The sequence below is a fragment of the Canis aureus genome, chromosome 26 (assembly GCF_053574225.1).
Source record: "Canis aureus isolate CA01 chromosome 26, VMU_Caureus_v.1.0, whole genome shotgun sequence".
NCBI classification, from domain to species: domain Eukaryota; kingdom Metazoa; phylum Chordata; class Mammalia; order Carnivora; family Canidae; genus Canis; species Canis aureus.
The window spans coordinates 28,263,551-28,278,147 of record NC_135636.1 but is presented as its reverse complement, the minus strand read 5'-3'; the positions used below and the strand labels follow the sequence as shown (position 1 = coordinate 28,278,147).

Genomic DNA, 14,597 nt, shown 5'->3' with positions numbered 1-14,597 from the left:
ACTATATATAACATCACATACAACAGGAAATCAAAAAATGATTGCAAAATGAATATCCTGAAAATTCACAAGACAATTCCAATCTAAGTTCAACCACCAAGTAGGGTAATTAAACACTAGGCCAGGATGACTTTTTACTGCCTCACTCACTACCCTTTCCTCAGTTTTTCTATCTATAAAATAATGGATTTGATTAGACTGTCCTTAAAATCCTCTTCAATCCTAACATTTTTCCCTGGGGACTTAGGAGCATTTCTAGCATTGAGTGGACTTCAAATAACCTTCAATGAATGATTCAACCAATCTTTCAGATTCACTTGAATTCTTCCAGTTGTGTATAAAAGATACTTATTCGGGATGGCTGGGTGGCTCAGGAGTTGGGCGGCTGCCTTCGGCTCAGGGCAGGATACTGGAATCCTGGCATCAGGTCCTTCATCGGGCTCCGATGAAGAGCCTGCTTCTCCCTCTGCCTGTGTCTCTGCCTTTCTGTGTGTGTGTGTGTGTGTGTGTGTGTGTGATGAATAAATAAATCTTTAAAAATAAAAAAGTTGTTTATTCAAACTCAAAAGCATCCTTCCTTGAAATTCCAAAGATGCAATGTAAATGTCATTATCCTCATCATCAGTTTATTGGCAATGTTGTATTATATAATTTCAGTCCAACATGACCCCCTGATTTAAAAAAAAAAAATCGTTGCTTGGGTCATTCCTGGAAGCCAATTTAGGTTTCTGGGGCACTTGGCTGGCTCAGTCTGTGGGGTATGCAAGTCTTGATTTCAGAATCCTCAGTTTGAGCCCCACATTGGGCATGGAGCCAACTTAAAAAAGAGAGAGAGACTTCTTCTTTGCATAGCAGTAAAGCTTCTCACAATATTTTTTTTTAAGATTTTATTTATTTATTCATGAGAGACACACAGAGAGAAGCAGAGACATAGGCAGAGGAAGAAGACTGCAGGAAGTCTGTTACAGGAACTCGATCATGGAACCCCAGGATCATGACCTGAGCCAAAGGCAGAGGCTCAACCACTGAACCATCAGGAGCCCTCACAATGCTTTCATAATCTTTAGAAAGTAGTATGATTTTCTTTAGTATTCAACTCAAAGATTATCTTGGTATTATCTCAGTAACAAGCAACTAGTTTCCTGAACTCTGTGGTACTACTAGGACTTTTAATTAACCACCTTCAGTTTAGTTGCAGTCAGTGGATCTTCACATATTAAAATATATATCATTTACCACTTTTTAATGCTTCTTGAAACTCCAGCATCAAAAGTATTCCTAGTATGGACACACAGCATATGCAGATCCCTTTTGTAAGCCCTTCACAGAAGATCCAGCCTACGCTACACTTCAGCAGTGAGTTGTCTTCTCCCCACTCTTCCAAGGAGCACATCTCCCAGGGTGCAATTAATGCTTGCTCACTGAAGGAGTATCATGTAAATTCCATATGCCCTTCTCAAATATTCAGGCAAGTCCCTAAAGATGCTGAACTGTTCACCTATCAAAACAAACTCAGAGGAAAAAAAAAAAAAAACCAAGATAAAACCCCCAAAATTTGAAAATTCTTACATCATTTGGCCAATCTGGTAAAATAGAATACTTATAAAAAAGATTCCTGTGCTCGCTTCGGCAGCACATATACTAAAAAAGATTCCTTTAAAAAGTCTCCCCCACCTCAAGAGATCTGACTGCAAAATTAAAAGAAAAAACTGAATTGTACTATCCTCTTAAAAGAATCACCCAACTGACATAATTGAAGGTTGAAGAACTTTAAGGAATAAATGTATTTTCTTAAATTCCTATTTGAGAACTAGTAGAATTTTCAACAATAAAAAAAAATTTAAACAGTACTGTGACAAGACAGTATAATTCAGTATCTCACTCCTGTTGACTTTTTCAGAAGTTCTGCTCTAACAGGCTCATTTACATTACAATACTTAAAATGCTTTCCAAATCATTTATAATCATAGCGAGGCTTAACAAAGAAAGCATATGACATTCATAAAAGATAAGAATGATCTGGGAGGTAGGTACAGTGAAGAGGAAGGTACCGAGAAAACTAGAGTTCTAAACAAGATCCATTCTTAGCAAGAATTTGAAGTTAAAAATGCAAAGGGTGTATGGGGTACCTGGCTGGCTCAGTATGTGGACCCTGCAACTTTTGATCTCAGGGTTTTGAGTTCAAGCCCCACGATGGGTGTGATTACTTAAAAATAAAATCTTAAAAAGAAATGCAAAGGGTTTAGGAACCAATACAGCAAAATAATGAACATCTAGAAACTTCTGAAACTAACTTGAATGCCTTCTATGTGCCAAATTTTCCCAATAATGACAACAGGCAGGAATTGCACAAACTAGAGACCCAAAGAGAATAAGTAACTTGCCTGAGATCAGAAAACTAGTGAAAAATGGCTGTATAATATGTGTAACTCCCAAACCCCATGCAGTCTCCCTCCCCTTAGGTATCTGGATTTGGAGGCCTGGAAGACATGAATACAATGCACAGAAATAGCAAAAAGCTAAATTATGTTTCACAAATAAGAAGGACTATAATACAATAGCTATGTACATGCGAATTTATTTTATAAAAAAATGACTCCAAACTGACAATTCAAGTCAGATTTGTGATGTTACTTGTTTACTTTGTATGTAGGAAGTAAACAGAAGAAAACAGCATAGGGGTAAAATGTAATATAGAAAAAAAGAGTCAACTACATTAAAATTAAAAGATACTGTTAGTTTTACTGTAATTCTCTTTCAATTGTAATTTACCTGAATACACGGAAATAAAATCTGACAATAAGGAAGAGTACCTTATAAGCCATCTTTTACACACTGCCTATTTGTATTATGCATACTAAGGGAGAAAAAAATTCTCCTCAAAATATCACACACTGTATGTGGAAATACCTTACAGAAATATTTGTGAGACTACTTTCCTAGCCACAGGATTCATGTTACATCTGATTCAAGTTTCCATTCAAAAAAGCATGGCATTCAAATAAAGGTGGCAACTGAAAAATGATACAGATATATGAACAAAATGAAGTATCGAACCAACAATGAGTAGCTAAAGGCTAACCTCATACCAAATATAAAAATTCATATCATAATCTGAAATTAGTAAAAAGCTTTGAAAGGCAGAAAATTGCCACTTTAGCCCCTAAAACTAAATTAAAATGTACTTACCCCAAATGCCCAGATTATAACAATCCAGATTCTTAATATACCAAATTTATTCAAAATAAATATAAAAAAGCTCCTCTTTTCCTCCTCTTAATCTTCAAAGCCCAATCTGAGACCAGCCTTCCTCCTTCTTTCATTAACTGGACATGTGTCAGCTCTCTCACATCTGCGATTTCTCACTGACTAGAGCTGCCTGTCCCATTCCAGGGAAACACAGATGGATCCCAGATGGGAAGGTCCTGCCAAACAGACCAGCTCTTCACCTTGCCAGAATCCCCAGATACAGTCAGTCTCTCTGTCTCTCTCTTTCTCCCTCCCTCCTGCTCCCTCTCCCTCCACTATCCTTCCAACCCTCCCTGTTACTAGGGCTCTTTGCCAGCTGATGTCACTAAGTACACACCTCCCAGTGGCTCCTGGCCAATCTGACATTAACTTGTTAAATACGTGTAATTTGTTTATGGCTGACAATAACAGCAAGGATATTGTGCAAAACCTATCTGTACAAGTCCCTAGTGGAATAACATGTAGAGACACACATAGATACACAGACTCATGTTTTTGGGAACATTCAAATGCTTAACAATTACTATTTAAAGTCCTACATATTGTCTGATTTCTGCTATTGTTTAATAGCTTCTGCTCTTTGAGCCAATTTTTAAATCCTACTTATGACAAATTCCTTCTTAAAATGAATTATTAAAACTCTGCTTTGAATGTGCAATTGGATAAAAAATGTAAAGCTGCAAATTAATCTGGGGAATATAAACAGAAATGTATGTAAATGATTCACACAAGCTGCCTCTCAGATCCAGACTTGGTAGCACTGCAAAACTGGCACGTGATTAAAATAAGACAATGCAGGCAACATGGTTCTGATGCTGTGAAGATTATAAATGAAAGATGGGGAACACAATGCAAAAATTGTTTTAAAACAAGGCAAATATGAATGTGAGAAATAACAATGGTATTAAAGAAACTGCTAATGCAAGTTTCAACAATGAAGAGCCAAAATTAAAAAATCAGTTTTGGAAATAAAACAATGAGGACCCAGAGAGAAGGACTAAACTGCTAAAGGTCAGTTTTAATCACTTATGCCTTCAAAAACCTAGCATATAATGAAAATTGATCACTGAAAATTGATACTGTACTATAGTTGTAACAATAGCTGTCACTAGGATATAAACTGGGTAAAGGGTCCACTGGACCTCAATGTACAATTTTGTTTTGCAACTTCTTAGGAATCCATATTTTAAAATAAAAGGGCTGGGTGGGGATACCTGGGTGATTCCTGGGGTCACAGTATATGGACACATATCCATTAACACAGATTAGGAATGAAAGGTCTTCCATACACATAATCAAACAGCTGTGGGCTATAATTCTCTAACCTTTAATCTTCTATCAGACTTTGGATGTCTGGAATCTGTCAACAATTTTTCTGTCATGGCAAGTTTTGGCAAATAGGAAAAAGACTATTTCTGTCAAGGGCAACCTACTGGCTACGTTTTGGGTCTTTAGTTCACCCAAGTGGTATTGGTAATAATAGCCGCAGCAGTAGGCTGAGGATTTACCAATACTGCTAAGTGTCAGTAACTGTTCTAATTGCCAGCATCTTCACAAAGACCCTATATCAAAGGGTCTCTAAGGTAGGTAGAATCATTATCTCAATGTTATAGTAACAGAAATAAGGCATTAAGAGTTAATTACATAGTTATTATTATTAGTTAATCCCCCAAACAAGAAAGTGTTAGCACCAGGTGGTCTGGATCCAAAGCCAGAGCAGTATATTCGGTCTAGTAAGAAAATGAAGCAAAGGATGTTCCTGACTATCCTGGATCACTGGCTCTGGAAGAAATCAGCCACTATGTCATGAAGACACTTCTTCAGCCCTAAGAAGAGGTCCTTAAGGTAAGGAACTGAAATCTCTTGCCAATGCCAGCATTAACTTGCTCAACTACCTAGCCAGTACCATCTAGCTAAATTATTTCAGAATTCTGACCCATAGGAACTACATGAGAATAAGCATTTATTGTTGTTTATTTTTATTTTTTTAAAGACTTTATTTTATTTATTCATGAGAGACACAGGCAGAGAGAGAAGCAGGGTCCCTGCAGGGAGCCTGATGTGGGACACGATCCCGGGGCTCTGGGGATCATGCCATGAGCCAAAGGCAGATGCTCAACCACTGAGCCACCCAGGCGTCCCAGTATTTATTGTTGTTTAAATAAAGAGAAAAGATGGTTCTTTTGCTACTGGCACCCAGATTATGGACCTTAAATACTATTTCCCACTACAAGGAAGCTGGGCTCTTTAGAAAAATTGCTGATTCCAGGTATGACACAGAAAATGTAGAAAACTAGTCATGCCAGAAAGAAATTGAGCTATCAAAGACTTCTGGATTTGTGTCCATGGGACTCAGGAGCCAACTTGAAAAGGTTCCACTACCTAAGATGGGATCATTTGATTATCAGTAAAAAATAATAATTGCAATGGATCAGAACACAGCAAAATGGGGGCACCTGGGTGGTGCAGTTGGTATAAGTATCTGACTCTTAATTTCAGCTCAGGTTGTGATCTCAGGGTTGTGAGATCAATCCCTGCATCAGGCTCCACACTCAGCATGGAGTCTGCTTGAGATTCTCTCTCCCTCTCCCTTCTGCCTTTCCCACTTGTACGCTCTCTCTCTAAAATAAATAAACCTTATAAAATAACACAGCAAAATGTTTAAATTTTTGAGTTCATAATGATACTTATACAAAGCTAACACTTTTTGAAGGATATTAGAGAACCAATTCATTATTCTGAAACTAGTGAATTGAGCACTTTACCTATTGTTCTATGTCAACTGACCTTTAAGGAAATACATAGTTGGTGGAAACTAATCCCTACTGAAATAACCCAACTAAAATGAAAAATATATATATTTGTAAAATCATTTTGCTAAGCTCTAATGACAAACATTAATCTAGGTAATGATCAACCGCCACAAATATGAGATGAGAAATACATGAACATCAATGTGCCTAAGTGATATACTTGCAATTACTCTTGACAAACAGGAGCCTCTAGAGCTAACAACCAACCAGTTTACAGAACTTTGAGGGGACACAAAAACATGTTAACGACAGCATGGGAACGCAATTAGGAAAATCTGGAATGTGAGAAAATCAATAGAGCAAACAACCCAGATTTGTTTGGGAAAAAGGGAGTGGAGAAAGGGAGCCAGTATAGAAGCTATACATGAAAAGAGAAATAAAAAGACTTAAATGCAACATGTGAACATTATTCGGATTCCAATTTGTTTTTTTTGTTTTTTTTGTTTTTTTTCGGGATTCCAATTTGAACAAATCAACTGTAAAAAATAACCTGGGATAACTGGGAAAATTTTAAAACTCATTATTTAATTATATGAAGGAATTATTTAAAACTTAGCTATAATAGATTTGTGATTTTTTTTTTTAAAGATTTTCCTTATTTATTCATGAGAGAGACACAGAGAGAAAGGCACAGACACAGGCAGAGGGAGAAGCAGGCTCCACGCAGGGAGCCCAATGTGGGACTGGATCCTGGGTTTCCAGGATCACACCCTGGGCCGAAGGTGCCAAATCGCTGAGCCACCCAGGCTGCCCGATTTGTGATTATTTTTAAGAAAAGTCCTTCTATCTTTTAAGTATATACAGAAACATTTACTGGTAAGTTTGTTTTTGTTTTTGTTTTTAAAGACTTTATTTATTTATTCATAGAGACACAGGCAGAGGGAGAAGCAGGCACCATGCAGGGAGCCCAATGTGAGACTGGATCCTGGGTCTCCAGGATCACGCCCTGGGCTGCAGGCAGCGCCAAACCGCTGCGCCACAGGGGCTGCCCTACTGGTAAGTTTGTATTCCATCTAGGATTTCCTTCAAAAGGAGCAGAGTTGGTGATTATTGTAGCTGGGCATTTAAGTCCATTTTTAGAGCTGTTTGGTATTTCCACAATATAAAGATAAAAACACTAGATTTCTTTAAGCAGTATGCCAAATTATGGGTGAGGTTTGCAACTGCATAGGGACAATTTTTTTAAAGTAACTCAGATAAAAGGAATCAAAGTTTGACATGAGGTTTAATGTGGTACCAACATATTCATTTACCTCATTGTCTACATCCTGAGTTGAAACTCAACTTTTTCTGATACACTGTCAACTTTTAAAAATAAAAGATGAGAAGCCAACAGTGTAATATATCTAGAATAGTGAATGCAACTGCTAAATTGGTTGCTTTACAACAGAATTTGTAAAGGAGTTTTGTTTTTTTTTTTTTTTAATGTCCTCCTAAGGGAAAACTGGGATATACCCAGAGTGTTAGATTTGAATTGCAGGCATCAATATGAATTGGTTATAACACACTGACATCCAGGTCTTGATTTCTAAACTACATTTTCTACTAAACCCTGGCTTCGGGCAGCCCAGGTGGCTCAGCAGTTTAGCGTCACCTTCAACCCAGGGAGTGATCCTGGAGACCCAGGACCGAGTCCCACATCGGGCTCCCTGCACGGAGCCTGCTTCTCCCTCTGCCTGTGTCTCTGCCTGTGTGTGTGTGTGTGTGTGTGTGTGTGTCGTGAATAAATAAATAAATCTTTAAAACAAAACAAAACCCTGGCTCCTTAGAGAAATAGGTAATACCTGGTGAGACAGAGAAGGTATAAGATAAGCATACAACATTTTGTACAAGAAAGTAAAGGATTACTCAGAAATGATGGGGATATGTCAAAAAGACACTGAAGCCCATTAGAAGGAGCTGCCATGGCCAACTATGGGACATAGTTCAAGCCATAAAATAAATACTTCTCAAAAAGAAAAAAGTCCCCATTCACGTCAAAAATTAGAAAACTCCCCTCGGAGTATCAAGTGAATATTTGCAGCAATTCATGAAGTTCTAATAAAGATGATCACGACAATCCCTCCTTTGGTTTTTTTCTTTGAAAATTACTACTGCCATGATGGTTCTAAACACTGAGTTATTCTACATTGTTATTTTAGTTGTGTAATGTTCATTTTATACCTATAATGAACCACTGCTAAAAAAGGAGCATAAGAAATTTAAATATAGAAAACATAATTAAATAGAACTTATAAATAAATCTTAAATAATAAAAACTATTCTACAAATATGCTTTAGATCCAGACCTTTGAGTTGGATTCATCAGATCAAACCTCTTATCCAACACATAAAGATGCCTCTTTAGACCTTCAATGACATCAAAAAAAAAGAAGAAGAAGAAGAAAAAAGAAAACACCAATGCTGATAGTCAATTTGCTTTTCACGGTACAGTCAATTAAGCATCTGCCTGCCTTTGGTTCAGGTCATGATCCCAGGGTCCTAGAATCGGGCCCACATCAGGCTCCCTGCTCAGCAAGGAGTCTGCTTCTCCCTCTCCTTCTCCCCCTCCCCACTGCTCATGCTCTCTTGTTCTCTCAAATAAATAAATAAAATCTTAAAAGAAAAAACAAACAAACACTACCGGGACTGGGTGGCTCAGTCAGTTGTGCGACCAGCATTTAGTTTCAGCTCAGGTCATGATATTGTGGGTCATGGGACCAAGACCCTCATGGGGCTCTGCACTCAGTGAGGAGTGTGCTTGAAAGGTTCTCTCCTTCTGCCTCTTTCTCTGTCCCTCTCCCCACTCATGTGCAAGCTCTATTCTCTCTCTAAAATAAATAAATCTTTAAAAAAGTTTTTTTATTCCAAACATTATGTCATAAAAAGCTTGGTCTTTTTGAAAACAGAACACATCATAAAATTTTAATCTACACTTTACCCCCCCAAAAAACAAAACAATCTGTTTATTTTTATAAAGAATTATGTTTTGGTGCACCTGGCCAGCTCACTCAGTGAAGTACATGACTCTTGATCTCAGGGGATGTGAGTTCAACCGTCCATTGGGTGTAGAGATAACTTAAAAATCTTTATGAAAAAAAAAAAAAGAATTATGTTTTACTTAAACAGAAATGTAAAATTAACAAAAATACCATTGTACTTTAAATTAGAGAAAGTAAAAATATACATTATTAAATAAAAGAAAATGATTATAATAACAATCTTAAAGACAATACATTTAAATGAAAAATTACTTTAAGATTAGTCTTTTGAAAAATCACCTCTTGGGGCAGGGGCACCTGGGGTAGCTCAATTGGTTAAGCATCTTGACTTTTCTTTTTTTTTTTTTTTTAAGATTTTACTTATTTGAGAGACAGAACAAGAGAGAAAGAGGGCATGCACACAAGCAGGGGGAAGGGCAGAGAAAGAGGGAGAAGCTGACTTGCTGCTGAGCAGGGAGCCTAACACAGGGCTTGATCCCAGGACACTGAGCCAAACACAGACACTTAACCGAATAGAGCCACCCAGATGCCCCAAGAGTCTGACTCTTGATTTTGGCTCAGGTCATGATCTCAGTAGGGCCCCTCACAGGGCATGGAGCCTGCTTAACATTCTCTCTCCCTCTCAAAAAGACAAACAAATAAACAAACACTTCTTTAACAACTACCGTACAAAAACGAAATCATCTTAAAAAAAAAAAAAAAAACCCTAGGGAGAGTTTACAAGATTGCATAATGAGAGAGTTTTCAAGTCTAACAAAATGATTATTTACAGCATTAAGAGATGATTATTTACAACACAGATCAAAAAACTATAGCCTGCTTACTGTTCTGATAAATAAAGTTTTACTGGAGCAACATTATGCCCATTGCTTTACAGATTAGCTTTCTGTAGCTGCTTTCCCATGACAACAGCAGTTAGGACAGATATCATGTAGCCCACAAAGTCAAAAATGTTTACTCTCCGGTCCTTTACAAAAAACTGTGTTGAACTCTGATTTATACCAATAGGGTAGCTTTAGACAGACTCAAACACCTATTGTGGGTGAGCCGTCATGCTAAGCATTGAAGACAGAACAATAAATAAAAATACAGTCCATGCGCACAGGTATCTTGCAGTCTGTTGGAGAGAAAAGATTCTAATTATCATACAAAATAAATGTATAATAAACCATAAATGCTAGAAAAGAAAAAACAAGAAAATGATTAAGAGAACTATAGGCCTCACATGAGGGGGGAGAGGGAGGGCTAGTGAAGGACATATTATACAGGAGTATATTTTGATAAAGTGAAACTTAAAGGAGAATTGAGCTAGGCTTTTTTTTTTTTTTTTTTTTTTTTTTTAAGGAGATGAAAAGTATTTCAGGCAGAGGGAACGACGGTATAGGAACCACACAGGCTACAGTGAAGAACTGGAAGAAAGTCCTCATGACTAGACAGCATCAAGCCTGTAGAAGGAAGATGGAGGGGAGGGACAAGCAAAGGGACAGACCACGCAGAATACTGCTGAGGGCGATAGGCAGACAACACACCAATTTGTCTCACTTTCTACATGTCAGATAATCTTGCAAACTCCTCCATGGTCAAAGGCTGCCTCACTCACTTTTTAGTTATACAGGGCTTTACAATTAATGCTAAAAGTCTGAAATATACAATTGATCAGAAAGTGGAGTGTCGGGATCCCTGGGTGGCGCAGCGGTTTAGCGCCTGCCTTTGGCCCAGGGCGCGATCCTGGAGACCCAGGATCGAATCCCATGTCAGGCTCCCGGTGCATGGAGCCTGCTTCTCCCTCTGCCTGTGTCTCTGCCTCTCTCTCTCTCTCTCTCTCTGTGTGACTATCATAAATAAATAAAAACTTTAAAAAAAAAAGTGGAGTGTCTTCATTTTTAGATCATTTATAGCAAATAGTTTAAGAGACACTGATTTTCTCTATCATTCAATAGAAAAAGCCTGGAGTAACTGTTCAGATTCAGCTACAAATGAGTTCTCTAAATCGTTAACCACTGATCTGTCAAATTAGAGGACAGGACTAGGTGTTATGAGAAGTCCCCTACAGCTTTGTTTCTTTCTTGCTTAAACTTGTTTCTTTGTTTTATTTTAAACTGACCAGGTGGACATAGTACGAATATCATTAAGTTAAATAACCTGAAAATAAAACAGAAGTTTATGACTCTCCAGAAACAAAATATTCTAACTTTCCAATTTATATGACAACATATAGATTCTTGTTTTATTAGTTCTCAAGAACTTCACAATTTGCTGATTATTTGCTTTACATACTTAACATTACAAAGCTTGGAAGAATTTTGCGTCAACTTAAAACAATAGACAAGCAATCAAATTCACAAGTGATCTTGAAAACAAAACTGAAAAACTATTCTCTTGTTTGAGTCATCAGCCCTTATGGGACACAAGTCAGACTGCAGCAGCTGTGGATCATCATTTAAAATCAAGAATTCAATTTCAGTGTGATAGCAGATTTTTAAAAGTGGATGAATCAGAAGCACAGAAAATAAATGAAACAAATTTTCATTTGCCAAAATCAATCAATAAATAATCTATAATCTAAGGCATAAGGGATGATATCCAGTTACACGTCCCAAATCAGACTACCAACCAATTTCCTTCACTATGAACACTTCTGTCAAATAAACTCTTCTCTGTACACCTAGGAAATGATTCATCTTTAAAGACTTATCTCAAGGGTTTTCCCAAAACAAGCAAGCAGAGTTGATAGCTGGCCCATCTAGTGCTATCCTGAAGCCTGACAGTATATACTACACCACACTGGTACTTAACATTTTCAGTTATTTGTTAACCTGATTCTCCATCACTATGCCTTGATCAACATATTCAATGCTTATTTGTTGGATAAATAAATTAAAATATCCTATTTGTTTAAAACACAAATTCAGGGGTGCCTGGGTGGCTCAGCAGATTAAGTGTCTGCCTTCAGCTCAGATCACGATGATCTCAGGGTCCTGAGATCGAACCCCATGTCAGACTCCCTGCTCAGCTGAGGAGTCTGTTTCTCCCTCTCCCTCTCCCCTTCTCCTCCCCACCCCTACTGCTCATGTTCTCTCTCTCAAATAAACAAAATCTTTTATTAATTAATTAAAAAACCACAAATTCAACAGGATCAAACCACAGAATATTAGCTTTAGAAAGAACTGTATCTTGGGACGCCTGGCTGGCTCAACAGCTGAGGTCATGATCTCAGTAGGGCTCTGCACTGGGCATAGTCATCGTTTCAGTGTTCTGGGACATAGCCCCAAGTAAAGCTCCCTGTTCATTGAGGAGTCTGCTTCTCTCTCTCCCCTCCACCCTGTCCCCCACTTGTGCTCTCTCTTGCTATCTCTCTCTCAAATAAATAAATACAATCTTTAAAAAAAAAAAGAAAAAGAATTGAATCTAGCTCCTTCACTTAGTTAAAATAAGGCAGGGGAGGATAAGGTCTGAAAAAGTTGAATAAAATTCCTATTAGAGGGACGCCTGGGTGGCTCAGCGGCTGGACGTCTGCCATCGGCCCAGGGTGTGATCCTGGGATTGAGTCCCATGTCGGGCTCACTGCATGGAGCCTGCTTCTCCCTCTGCCTGTGTCTCTGCCTTTCTGTGTGTTTCTCATGAATAAATAAATAAAATCTTTTAAAAAATTCCTATTAGATATGATGTATTCAAATCAATTATGTTCTCTTCAAGAATTTTTATGAGTAGCTGTTTTTGAAATGGCAAAAACTTTTAATAATTTCAAGACTATTTTACTAATAACAATTAAAAATTACTAGCCCAAGGGTGCCTAGGTTGCTCAGTCAGTTAAGTGTCTGCCTTCGGCTCAAGTCATGATCCCAGGGTCCTGGAATAGAGCCCCACATCGGACCCTCTGCTCAGTGGGGAGCCTACTTCTCGCGCTCTCTCCTACTCTACCTACTTGTGCTCTGTCAAATAAATAAAATGTTAAAAAAAAAAAAAATTGCTAGCCCAGAGCCGGGTTTCCCCAAACATTGTGACAATTTTTGCTGCCCCTGCTCTGTCCCAAATAAGATATCATTCATTCTAAGAGGCATATACCTATTTGCAAGGACTATGTAGAGCATTACACTTGTCAAGTTATTAGGAGCTACAGCTCTTCATGTATTTCAGAAAGCTTTATGTGAAGAGTAAAAGTGGATGTCCAAGTTCTTGTAGGATTTTAAGTCAGGTATTTCCTGAACTCTATTTTACAAACTTAAAAACAAATAAGGTGTGGGGCACCTGGGTGGCTCAATTAGTTAAAGGTCTAACTCTTGGCTTCAGCTCAGGTCATGCTCTCAGGGGTCATGAGATGGAGCCCGCACAGGGCTCCACACTGGGCAGGGAGTTTACATGAGGTTCTCTCCCTCTGGCCCTCCCCACCCCCCATGTGCTCCTGCATTTTCTCTCAAATCAATCCACCAATCAATCTTAAAACAAACAAAGAAATAAGGTTGGTATTTTTTTTTTTTTTTTATGATAGTCACAGAGAGAGAGAGAGAGGCACAGAGACACAGGCAGAGGGAGAAGCAGGCTCCATGCACCGGGAGCCCGACATGGGATTCGATCCCTGGTCTCCAGGATCGCGCCCTGGGCCAAAGGCAGGCGCCAAACCGCTGTGCCACCCAGGGATCCCCAAGGTTGGTATCTTTGATGTGCCTAAGATCACAACATGAACCCTAACACAGACAGTGTTCTTTCTATGCCCTGTTGGCCCCAAGTTCTCAAAACACCTAAACTATATAAGCTAAAAGCATTAGCCATCTAAGTGAATGCTTTCTGCGGGGCAACTCTGGGGTGGGGTAGGGGGGAACATTTTAAAGTAAGTTTTATTGAGGGGGGGCTCCTGGTTGACTCAGTCGGTTAAACGTATGCCTTTGGCTCAGGTCATGATCCCAGGATCCTAGGATAGAGCCCCACATTGGGATCCTTGGTCCATGAGAAGCCTGCTTCTCCCTCTCCCTCTACCACTACCCACTACTTATGCTCTATCGTGCTCTTTCTGTCAAATAAATAAATAACAAAAATTTAAAATCTTTAAAAAAAATAGTTTTATTTAGGTATAATATACATATCATAAAATTTACCTGTTTTAAATGTAAATTAAGTGACTTTTAGTAAATTTATATAATTGTACAACCATCACTACAATCCCATTTTAGAACATCTCTATTCCCCCAAAGATCCCTCATGTTCCTTTATAGGAAATCCTATTTACAACCCACAATACTAGGTAACAACTAAGCTGTTCTCTGTCCCTATAAAGTAGCCTTTCCTGGACATTTCATGTAAATGGAATCAAAATATGTTGTCCCAGAACACCTGGTTGGCTCAGTGGGTAGAACATGTGACTCAATCTCAGGGCTGTGAGTTCAGGCCCCACATTAGGTGTGGAGTTAGGTGTTACTCAAACAAACAAAACACAAAGATGTTGTCTTTTCTGAGTTCAGTTTCTTAAAGATTTTATTTATTGGGCAGCCCAGGTGGCTCGGCGGTTTAGCACCGCCTTCAGCCCAGGGTGTGATCCTGGAGACCTGGGATGGAGTCC

General features: G+C 38.5%; 1 protein-coding gene and 1 long non-coding RNA gene across 4 annotated transcripts in view; one reads left to right on the top strand and one right to left on the bottom strand.

Moving 5' to 3' along the window:
* Positions 1–8,705, top strand: part of LOC144298206 (uncharacterized) — a 54,982-nt gene extending 46,277 nt beyond the window's left edge. The window contains exons 4-5 of the long non-coding RNA XR_013365164.1: positions 6,930–7,058; positions 8,343–8,705. This is a non-coding gene — a long non-coding RNA (uncharacterized LOC144298206). The remainder of the gene's footprint in view (positions 1–6,929; positions 7,059–8,342) is intronic.
* The window catches only part of CBFA2T2 (CBFA2/RUNX1 partner transcriptional co-repressor 2), a 145,959-nt gene that overhangs the window by 82,459 nt on the left and 48,903 nt on the right, over positions 1–14,597 (bottom strand). The window lies entirely within an intron of this gene.